We start from the raw sequence: 11,596 nt of genomic DNA, 5'->3' as shown, positions 1-11,596 counted from the left end.
ACACTAGCTTTCTTGCCCATGCTGGGCCCTTTTATATTGGAACTCACTTGGAGTGTTTAGTTGTCGTATGGGAGTCACCGGCCTCGGGCCTGCCGGCCCTGCGGCCTTGATGTTTGTTGTTGATGGTGGGGACAGCGGTCACACTAGCTTTCTTGCCCTGCGGGGCCCTTTTATATTGGAACTCACTTTGAGTGTTTAGTTGTCGTATGGGATTGTCACCGGCCTCGGGCCTGCCGACCCTGCGGCCTTGATGTTTTTGTTGATGATGGGGACAGCGGTCACACTAAGTTTCTTGCCCTGCGGGGCTCATTTTTGGAACTAACCTGGAGTGTTTAGTTGTCATATTAGAGTCTCCGGCCTCGAGCCTGTCGTCTCCGCGGGCTTGATGTTTTTTGTTGATGATGGGGGCAGCGGTCACACTAAGTTTCTTGCCCTGCGGGGCCCTTGTTATATTGGAACTCACTTGGAGTGTTTAGTTGTCGTATGGGAGTCTCCGGCCTCAGGCCTGCCGGCCCTGCTGCCTTGATCTTTATTCTTGATGGTGGGTACAGCGGTCAGACTAGCTTTCTTGCCCTGCAGGGCCCTTTATGTTGAACTCACTTGGAGTGTTTACTTGTCGTATGGGAGTCTCCGGCCTTGGGCCTGCCGGTTCTGCGTCCTTGATGTTTTTGTTAATGATGGGGACAGCGGTCACACTAACTTTCTTGCCCTGCGGGGCCCATTTATATTGGAACTAACTTGGAGTGTTTAGATGTCATATTGGAGTCTCCGGCCTCTCCGGACTCTGGTGGGGACAGCAATCACACTAAGTTTCTTGCCCTGCGGGGCCCTTTTATATTGTAACTCACTTGGAGTGTTTAGTTGTCGTATGGGCGTCTCCGGCCTCAGGCCTGCCGGCCCTGTGGCATTGATCTTACACTAATTATCGCTAATATCGTTATTAGCACATCTTATGCTATTAGCGCTAATAGCGCTATTAGCACACCTTACGCTATTAGCGCTAATAGGGCACATTAAGCTAATGATTGCTATTAGCACTATTAATAGCGCTAATAGCGCCTACCATCCTGACAAAATTAAAAAGACCGTTATTAGCACACCTTACGCTATTAGCGCTAATAGCGCCTACCAACTCACGCTAATGAGTGCTATTAGCGCTATTAACGCTAATAGCGCCTACCATCTTGAGAAAGTAATCGATTTTGCAAATGATATGTTAATAGCGCTAATACCGTTATTAGCAAACCTTACGCTATTAGTGCTAATAGCGCTATTAGCATACATTACGCTATTAGCGCTAATAGCGCACCTCACGCTAATGCGTGCTATTAGCGCTATTAGCGCTAATAGCGCCTACCATCCTGAGAAAGTAAGCGATTTTGCAAATGATACGTTAATAGCGCTAATACCGTTATTAGCACACCTTACGCTATTAGTGCTAATAGCGCATACCATCCTGAGAGAGTAAACAATTTGCAAATGAAACGTTAATAGCGCTAGTACCGTTATTAGCACACCTTACGCTATTAGTGCTAATAGCGCTATTAGCATACGTTACGCTATAAGCGCTAATAGCGCTAATAGCGCCTACCATCCTGAGAAAGTAAGCGATTTTGCAAATGATATGTTAATAGCGCTAATACCGTTATTAGCAAACATTACGCTATTAGTGCTAATAGCGCTTTTAGCATATCTAACGCTATTAGCACTAATAGCGCACCTCACGCTAATGAGTGCTATTGGCGCTAATAGCGCTAATAGCGCCTACCCTCCTGAGAAAAACAATTTTGCAAATGATACGTTAATAGCACTAATACCGTTTTTAGCACACCTTACGCTATTAGTGCTAATAGCGCTATTAGCATACCTTACGCCATTAGCGCTAATAGCGCACATCACGCTAATGAGTGCTATTAGCGCTATTAGCGCTAATAGCGCTAATAGCGCATATCATCCTGAGAAAGTAAACAATTTTGCAAATGATACGTTAATAGCGCTAATACCGTTATTAGCACACCTTACGCTATTAGTGCTAATAGCGCTATTAGCATACATTACGCTATTAGCGCTAATAGCGCACCTCGCGCTAATGAGTGCTATTAGCGCTAATAGCGCTAATAGCGCATACCATCCTGAGAAAGTAAACAATTTTGCAAATGATACGTTAATAGCGCTAATACCGATATTAGCACACCTTACGCTATTAGTGCTAATAGCGCTATTAGCATACCTTACGCTATTAGCGCTAATAGCGCACCTCGCGCTAATGAGTGCTATTAGCGCCTACCATCCTGAGAAAGTAAGCGATTTTGCAAATGATACGTTAATAGCGCTAATACCATTATTAGCCCATCTTACGCTATTAGTGCTAATAGCGCTATTAGCACACCTTACGCTATTAGCGCTAATAGCGCACCTCACGCTAATGAGTGCTATTAGAGCTAGTATCGCTAATAGCGCATACCATCCCGAGAAAGTAAAAATTTTGAAAATGATTCATTAATAGCGCTAATACCGTTATTAGCACACCCTACGCTATTATCGCTAATAGCACCTACCATCCTGAGAAAATTAACACTTTTGCAAATAATACGCTAATAATACGCTAATATGCGCTAATAGCGCTAATAGCAATAATAGCGGGGAAATAGCGCTTACGCGCTAATTCTGCTAAGAGCCAATCCCGCACCATGTACGAATCTCGGTGGGACCTACTAATTTTCTTTTCTAAATATTTTACGAAAAATAATTATGTATAACAACCTAATTGATATCAGTTTAAATCAAGAGGTGCAATGGTGTAACGGTTAGCACTCGAGACTCTGAATCTCGCGATCCGAGTTCGAATCTCGGTGGGACCTGCTATCTTTTCTTTTTTTTTTTTTCTTTTTTAAATTTTTACGAAAAAAAATTATGTATAACAACCTAATTGATCTCAGTTTAAATCAAGAGGTGCCATGGTGTAACGATTAGCACTCGAGACTCTGAATCTCGCGATCCGAGTTCGAATCTCGTTGGGTCCTGCTTTTTTCTTTTCTGAATATTTTACGAAAAATAATTATGTGTATAACAACCCAATTGATCTCAGTTAAAATCATGTGGTGCCATGGTGTAATGGTTAGCACTCGAGACTCTGAATCTCGCGATCCGAGTTCGAATCTCGGTGGGACCTGCTTTTTTTCTTTTCTAAATATTTTACGAAAAATAATTATGTATAACAACCCAATTGATCTCACTTTAAATCAAGAGGTGACATGGTGTAACGGTTAGCACTCGAGACTCTGAATCTTGCGATCCGAGTTCGAATCTCGGTGGGACCTGTTTTTTTCTTTTCTAAATAGTTTACGATAAATAATTATGTATAACAACCTAATTGATCTCAGTTAAAATCAACTGGTGCCATGGTGTAACGGTTAGCACTCGAGACTCTGAATCTCGCGATCCGAGTTCGAATCTCGGTGGGACCTGCTTTTTTTTCTTTTCTAAATATTTTACGAAAAATAATTATGTATAACAACCTAATTGATCTCACTTTAAATCAAGAGGTGCCATGGTGTAATGGTTAGCACTCGAGACTCTGAATCTCGCGATCCGAGTTCGAATCTCGGTGGGACCTACTATTTTTCTTTCCTATATATTTTACTTCAAAATGGTAAATTGATTCAAAAAATGAACGGACATGTAATCATATGTACAATTATTATCACTAAATATGTATTGTGGTACAAGAATCAGAGTAAAAATCATCAGAGAAGATGAATATTGTAAAACAATACCATAGAACAGTACATGGTGCGGGATTGGCGCTTTAGCACGTAAGCGCTATTTCCCCGATATCATTGCTATCAGCGCCGCGCCATTACCGTAATGCGCGTTATTAGCGCTAATAGCATAAAGTGTGCTTATAATGCTATTAGCGCTCATTAGCGTATTATTTGCAAAAGTGTTAATTTTCTTAGGATGGTAGGTGCTGTTAGCGATAATAGCGCAAATAGCACATATTAACGTGAGGTGCGCTATTAGCGGTATTAGTGTAAGTTGACGCATCATTTGTGAAATTGTTTACTTTCTTAGGGTGGTAGGTGCTATTAGCGTTAATTGCACTCATTAGCGTGAGGTACACTATTAGCGCTAATAGCGTAAGGTGTGCTAATAGCGCTAATAGCGTAAGGTGTGCTAATAACGATATTAACACTGTTAGCGTTCATTAGCGTATCATTTGCAAAAGTGTTAATTTTCTCAGGATGGTAGGCAGCGCTCATTAGCAATTAGCGTTAATAGCGTAAGGTGTGCTAATAGTGCTATTACCCAGATAACATGGCGATATAGGTCCGATGGTGGCCCGATATATGTTCAATAATGGCCCAATATCATTTGCTCATGGGCCCAAGATTGGTCCAAGATTTGGCTTGTGCCAAATACTGGGCTTATATTGGACCAATTTAGGCTGCCACTGTGATGCCAATATGTGATGCGATCAAGTAAAATCAGTCGGAACTCGTAAATATTGATTTTGAGATATAGCCAAACAAAGGTAATTATTGTCTTTTGTTTCCTCTTGTTTTGGAAACTCTTTAATTGCTCATATCTTTGGAACTGGTTGTTCAATTTTAATGGGGTTTTCTGCCGAATGCAGTTTTGTAAATGTTTTTACTATCCTATAAGAAACTGAAAATTTGATATTTCCGAGTTCCGACTGATTTTGCTTGATCGCATCACATATGAAGATTACCGATGGTAAGCCAAGATTGGCCCAATATGGGCAGCAAAATAATGCCGATGCCAAGATTTGCGCGTTTTGCCAACATTGGGCCAATAGGCTATATGCATGTTATCTGGGTAGCGCTAATAGCCCTAAATGCATATAATTTGCAAAAGTGTTAATTTTCTCAGGATGGTAGGCGCTAATAGCACTCATTAGGATGAGGTGTGCTATTAGCGGTAAGGTGTTCTAATAACGATATTAGCGGTATTAACACCTATTAGCGTATCAAAATGGTTGTTACCCATCAGTTTTTGATGTTTATTTGTTTATTGACACGCCTGCTTTTTCAATATGCAACATAGGATCCTCTTGAAATGCCCAGTATGTTTAAGTTTATGACCGTATACAACATTCATCTATAAATAAGATAGCTCTTATGCTTCATTTTGAAGTGATATAGTCTTGTCCATAATCATTGGAAGCTGGTGGGTACCAATCATTTTGATACACCCTGTAGCTCATAATGAAGGCGCATTCTCCTTCCAACCCCCACATACTCACCCCGAGACACCCCACGAGTTCACCCCAACCCCCTATTCACTTCCCCAACCTCGCTCACATAGAGGAAGGTGCGACCTTGGCTCATTGCACGATAAGCGCGATTAAATGCTAATGACGCTATTAGCGTTTAATTGATGTGATACCTCTATGAATATTAGCGTTAATAGCAACGCTAATGAAAAATCCGCTAAAATGCCATTACCAAACCGTTTTAGCAGTCATTACCGCTTCATTTGCAAATGTGTTAAAATTTTAAATATTCTAAGTCACATATACTCCTAATGAGTCCTTTACTTACTATTGTTTTTGTTTGTTTTATTTTTTTAAGGTAGAACAATATGGTGTACAATAGAATTCCGGAAAGTGGTAAAACGACATTGTTTAACTTTCACCATGATTGAAGATACGCATGACGCATACCACCACAGAAGTCAGTTCACATTGTTGGCATGACAAAGTCGCGCCCCTTCACGTATACTCCTAATAAGCCCTGCTCAATAAAGTGTGATGAAACCCCTTCATTATACGCGTGATGAAGCGGCAACCTTGGAGAGGGTAGGGTGAGGTCAACATCAAGTACTATTCAAGCCCATCATGATGATGCAGGGTGGTATTGACTAAGGAATATCTTCTCTCCTTTGACAAGACAAATCATGCAAATCCTAATTCACCGCATGTTGTCATTGTTTTGTCGTAGGTAAATTACCTCACCCTGTCTATCCTTTGTTGTGAGTTCATTGTTTTAACGTGTTGTCTTTTATTGTTAATATTAAAACATAAATTCATTGTTAATTCAACAACAAAGAATTAACACGCTTGTCATTTGTCTTACATGTTGTCATGAGCAAATAAATACCATGTAAAAGCACATCAGAGTTAATTGCTTTTGTCTCTACTTATTGTTTTAAAAGAATGGACAAATGTGACGTGGTATATCAAAAAGAGACACTTTTGGGCAGGTTATCAATTTTGAGTATTTTACATATCTTAAATAAAGAGATATTTTGCTCCACAAAGCCGTTTTCCCCAATGAAATCGGACAATCCTAAGCGAAGATATTGAGTTCGTAAGTTATGGTATTATAAAATTGGAAATTGAGATACCGGCCTTTAAAAATATTATCAACAATGTTGAGAGTAGGAATTACCTTGAAAAATGTCTGAAAAAATACAAGATGACAGTTATATTCCGGTCTGAAAATATCAGGCAATATTTTAAACATTATTAACATCACAAATTCGCAACAAACCCAAATTGTGAAAAAATCACCCCCGGCAGATTTTTTGCTATTTCTCCATTTACAATCCTGCCAAATGTCTCCTTTCGATATACCACGTCACAAAAATTTAATTGTAACTTACATGTAGATTTTAACGATAATATCGACTTGACAGTATTGCGATTTTAGTGTTATTCAAACTTCAGTTGGAGTTTTAAGAAATAGCGAAAATACAAAATAAATATCATTATTGTTAACCGATAATGCAACAAAGTGAGAAATCATTATCCGAAATACAGAATATAGTTCACACCTGCTTATGTAGTAGAATTATTACGTTTTTTTTATCATTTCGATATTTGTAAGTATCATTAGAGAATGAATTTGGAGAAAACCTTCTGATAATTACAAATACTCGCTGAACAGCAAGACCTTCACTCTAAGCTTTTAATCCGATAAGCTGATTATCTATTTGTTTTCATGAATTGGAAGACATTCTTTGATGTATTACTGAGCTCAATCATCTGAAATTACTGGAGCGTGAGCCATCCAGGCTGGTGGCTCAGCATAGTATTTTATTAACAGAAGGTTTTCTCCAAATTCATTTCCTAATGTATAGAAAAACATTAAGTTGACGCATTACTTAGCCTACTTATTCTTCTGCTCTTGGCGGTTAAAAGTTAAAATACCTAAGAGTATTCTCGAGTTAAGCTCATTTTCCGCTCAATTACGACTCGTGGTTGTCACACAGTATCTTATCACAGCTCGCCTTTGGTTAATCACGGTTAATATAGCACAACTTTGCTTTAGATGTAATGTTTGAAAAGGTGTGAAAATTACATACGACAATTACGAAAATATCAACAAAAGTGTCACAGTTGGTTTTGTCAGAAACACCTCAAAAGCACAAATAGCACCACTTCATCATCTTGCTACTTGTAATTTGTTTCCATCTTTTTATTGGTGGGAAGTTTCGAGTACAGTTTTTCCTAAATTATCACAATTTTGTTTTAATCTGATATAGTTTGCTATTTATTACAGAATCCTTATTTTATAGAATGTATTCTTACACTGAATTAATAATTCAGTCGCTGGTGATGATGACAGTTACCATGTATCGTTTATAATGGGTATTAATCCTTTTGGGGGAATGACGTCACTACTCACTGCACAAGGGCAACGCCATATTGGCTACACAGCTCTATCTCTCCGTGTATTTGAATGGGAAAACTACATGAGCTTGTGCACAAGCGAATACCAGAACAACGTGAAACTTGGCTATATGTAAAAGGGGTAAACTTAACAATTCTCATCGAGCAAGTTTTGAAATCCAATCAGCGATTTTGTGAAATAAATTGTCAAAATAATATATCCAGGTATGACGTTTATATCCTGTGTTTTAATTTGTGACGTCAGCCTAAACAGTTTTGATCTTCAACTGACTTGTCCGATTACGACATTGGTATTGATACAGGCTGTATCAAAAACGGGTGCTATGATAATCTTCAGTTCTGTCTCTTTATGGACAACACTGCCACATCAAAGTGCAATACACACGATCCACATAATCTATAGATTATAGGTTAGTATAGATTCGTTTAAGGGGGTACTACACCCCTTGATAAATTTATGACTACTTTTGCAGTTTTCTCAAAAACTAATAAAACACTGGTAACAAAAATTATACATATTATAGGGGCAAGGAATCCAGTTACTACACTGGAATTTCAGTTACTCAAGACAAGTAGTTATTGATTTATTGATCAAATATTGGTTTTCCCTCATTTTTTGACTGTAACTCCACAACTGTTGTCTGTGCTGAAATAAAATTTTCAGTGCAGTAGTTGTAGTCCTTGCCACTATAATATACATATCTAACTTGTCACCAATCCGCTATAATTTTTGAGAAAAATGCAAAAATAGGCTCAAAATTGGCCAGGGGTGTAGTACCCCCTTAATAAAACGTTATAAAACTATACATTCCGGTTGTTTCAAGGGGATCAAATGATAGTGCATTTCGGAAGAAAAGGTAGTTTTTAACTCCTGTTATAAAAATCAAAACTCATGGGTACGGATCATTTTGATACAGCCTGTACTTTTGACATATTATTATGCTTAGCCCCACTGTAGCTTAAACCCTAATATCTAAGCGCGGGGGTTGTATCCATAACTTCACTAATAATGTTAACTGTCACAAGGTGACGTCAAAACTGGTCCAAAAACGGAACCACGATCAAAATGATCACGACACAAAGTCAATGGGTTGCTAGGCCCCGTATCCATAGGCTGTTCCCTTGTGGCGTGTGCCCTTGTCCCGTGTTCACTTTTTCCCATGTGACCTGCCACACAGACAACCTATGGATACGGCCACTAAACAAAACAAAAGTTCGTTGTCTGTGTGGCAGGTCACATGGGAACAAGTGAACACGGAACAAGGGCACACGCCACAAGGGAACAGCCTATGGATACGGGGCCTAACAGGTGTACAAACCAAGCATGAACCAGTAACTAAGGTACAACGTATTCACTACGACGGCGAATACGCTACAACCACCAAATTGCGCTAATCGTGGGGCAATCCTTATCCACGTGAACCTTCGCGCTCATTTTTCTTTCAAAATTATGTTAACGATGTTTTCAAGGTCATCATTGCAGTTATTACGTCAAATAAAATGTGTTGAACATGAAAAATATGCGTGTCGTCATCATTAACAATAAAATTAAAGCTTTGAAAAAATGCCAAAAAAATCGATTTTCATTATCTAAATCAATATATTATTGAAAAATAACACTTTGAAGTTTTGCAAAAGTTCATTCTACAAATCATATACTTTGAAAAACTTGCTTGATTTATTGTTTTAATGAGTTATGTACGTTTTACAAAAGTGTTGTTGTTTCAGCCCTCTTTACAATATAACTCAAGAACCACAGGACCTACAAAAGTATATCTGTGATATTTGAATTCTTCTATACACTCGCCATGAAATGATCAATGCAATTTTTGCCAAAGCTCACTACAATTAGCATATGATGCTGTGAACTACTAAATCGCAACAGTTTAAAATAGTTGCTAACCTTAACGGAATTGAACGTTTGTGGCTCAGTAGTTTCGGTAACCGTATTTGACAGATAACTATCAGGAAAGTATGCAGGTTTCATTGCTTTACGTTTTCTTATGACACCGTGCCATTACGTAGATTATATTGTCATTTTCTTTTCCATTCAAAGTTAGAAATTCAGTGAATACTTGAATTAACGGCATGAAACGATACTTGTCATTGACATGTCGAGTTAAAAACCATATGTAGATTGATAATTGCTACGGTAAGGAGCAGAGTACCGCAGGTTGACAGCAAGGTTTGCCGAGAAACACCTCCAATTCACTATTCATTATATGCGGATCATCACCCAGCTCATTGTTTCAAGTACTCAACCATCACCTTTCAACGTCTCCAATCAAAAGAATCATTGTGCATTCGTTGAATAGTTGCTAATTTGTTTGAAATTCAGCTGCGAGAAAACCGCCATGAATATGGCATGAATCCTGACAAATCACTGTTGTCTGTCTGTCTGTCTTTCTTTCTTTCTTTCTTTCTTTCTTTCTTTCTTTCTTTCTTTCTTTCTTTCTTTCTTTCTTTCTTTCTTTCTTTCTTTCTTTCTTTCTTTCTTTCTTTCTTTCTTTCTTTCTTTCTTTCTTTCTTTCTTTCTTTCTTTCTTTCTTTCTTTCTTTCTTTCTTTCTTTCTTTCTTTCTTTCTTTTTTTCTTTCTTTCTTTCTTTCTTTCTTTCTTTCTTTCTTTCTTTCTTTCTTTCTTTCTTTCTTTCTTTCTTTTTTCTTTCTTTTTTCTTTTCTTTCTTTCTTTCTTTCTTTCTTTCCTTCCTTTCCTTTCCTTTCCTTTCCTTTCCTTTCCTTTCCTTTCCTTTCTTTCTTGCTTTCTTTCTTTCTTTCTTTCTTTCTTTCTTTCTTTCTTTCTTTCTTTCTTTCTTTCTTTCTTCTTTCTTTCTTTCTTTCTTTCTTTTTTCCTTTCTTTCTTTCTTTCCTTTCCTTTCCTTTCCTTTCCTTTCCTTTCCTTTCCTTTCCTTTCTTTCTTTCTTTCTTTCTTTCTTTCTTTCTTTCTTTCTTTCTTTCTTTCTTTCTTTCTTTCTTTCTTTCTTTCTTTCTTTCTTTCTTTCCTTCCTTCCTTGTTTCTTTCTTTCTTTCCTTCTTTCTTTCTTTCTTTCTTTCCTTCCTCTTTCTTTCTTTCTTTCTTTCTTTCTTTCTTTCTTTCTTCCTTTCCTTTCCTTTCCTTTCCTTTCCTTTCTTTCTTTCTTTCTTTCTTTTTCTTTCTTTCTTTCTTTCCTTCCTTCCTTGTTTCTTTCTTTCCTTCTTTCTTTCTTTCTTTCTTTTATGAGTGAAACCCAAAGTTTCCTTCCTTCCTTTTTTTTTTCTTTCTTTCTTTCTTTCCTTCCTTCCTTGTTTCTTTCTTTCTTTCTTTCTTTCTTTCTTTCTTTCTTTCTTTCTTTCTTTCTTTCTTTCTTTCTTTCCTTCCTTCCTTGTTTCTTTCTTTCTTTCTTTCCTTCCTTCCTTCCTTCCTTCCTTCCTTCCTTCCTTCCTTCCTTCCTTCCTTCCTTCCTTCTTTCTTTCTTTCTTTCAAAATCGAAGCAAAATAGTGCCGAAATTCATTCAAGCAAGTACTTAAGGGATGGGGTATGAACGTTTGAACAGTATTTATTGTGGGACAGTAGAGCACATCAGACATATCGAATTGCATTCTGAATACGAAGATATCAAATAATTTTGATTTTTTGAAATTCGCAATGTAATGTACATTTTATGGCAATTGATTAAAAATTGATATTTTTGATATTTAACAGTACTCGAAGTAAACTTTATAAATCTGATGACTTATAGGCCTACTTAAAGTGTATGTATAGTGGATGAAAAGCCGTCGATCAATTGAACATTTTGACCTTTCGTATTGAAGATATGGATTTTTTTTCTCCAAAAATACCAACAAAAATTAGATCTTTTGGGGAAAAAGTCCATATCTTCAATATGAAAGGTCAAAATTTTCAATTGATCGTCGGATTTTCCTCCCAGCTACATAGGGCCTACACTTTAAGAATATATCAT

At 37.6% G+C, this 11,596-nt stretch overlaps 3 non-coding genes across 3 annotated transcripts; all 3 read left to right on the top strand.

Annotated features, from left to right (window-relative positions):
- The first annotated feature begins 3,100 nt into the window (after positions 1–3,100).
- Positions 3,101–3,172, top strand: Trnaq-cug (transfer RNA glutamine (anticodon CUG)). The gene has a single exon. It is a non-coding gene; the product is annotated as a tRNA-Gln (tRNA).
- A 223-nt stretch (positions 3,173–3,395) lies between these two features.
- Trnaq-cug (transfer RNA glutamine (anticodon CUG)) lies at positions 3,396–3,467 on the top strand. The gene has a single exon. It is a non-coding gene; the product is annotated as a tRNA-Gln (tRNA).
- A 77-nt stretch (positions 3,468–3,544) lies between these two features.
- On the top strand, positions 3,545–3,616 carry Trnaq-cug (transfer RNA glutamine (anticodon CUG)). The gene has a single exon. It is a non-coding gene; the product is annotated as a tRNA-Gln (tRNA).
- The last annotated feature ends 7,980 nt before the right edge of the window (positions 3,617–11,596 follow it).

The sequence above is a fragment of the Amphiura filiformis genome, chromosome 5 (assembly GCF_039555335.1).
Source record: "Amphiura filiformis chromosome 5, Afil_fr2py, whole genome shotgun sequence".
NCBI classification, from domain to species: domain Eukaryota; kingdom Metazoa; phylum Echinodermata; class Ophiuroidea; order Amphilepidida; family Amphiuridae; genus Amphiura; species Amphiura filiformis.
The sequence above is the reverse complement of the archived record's forward strand: the minus strand, read 5'-3'. Positions and strand labels throughout refer to the sequence as shown.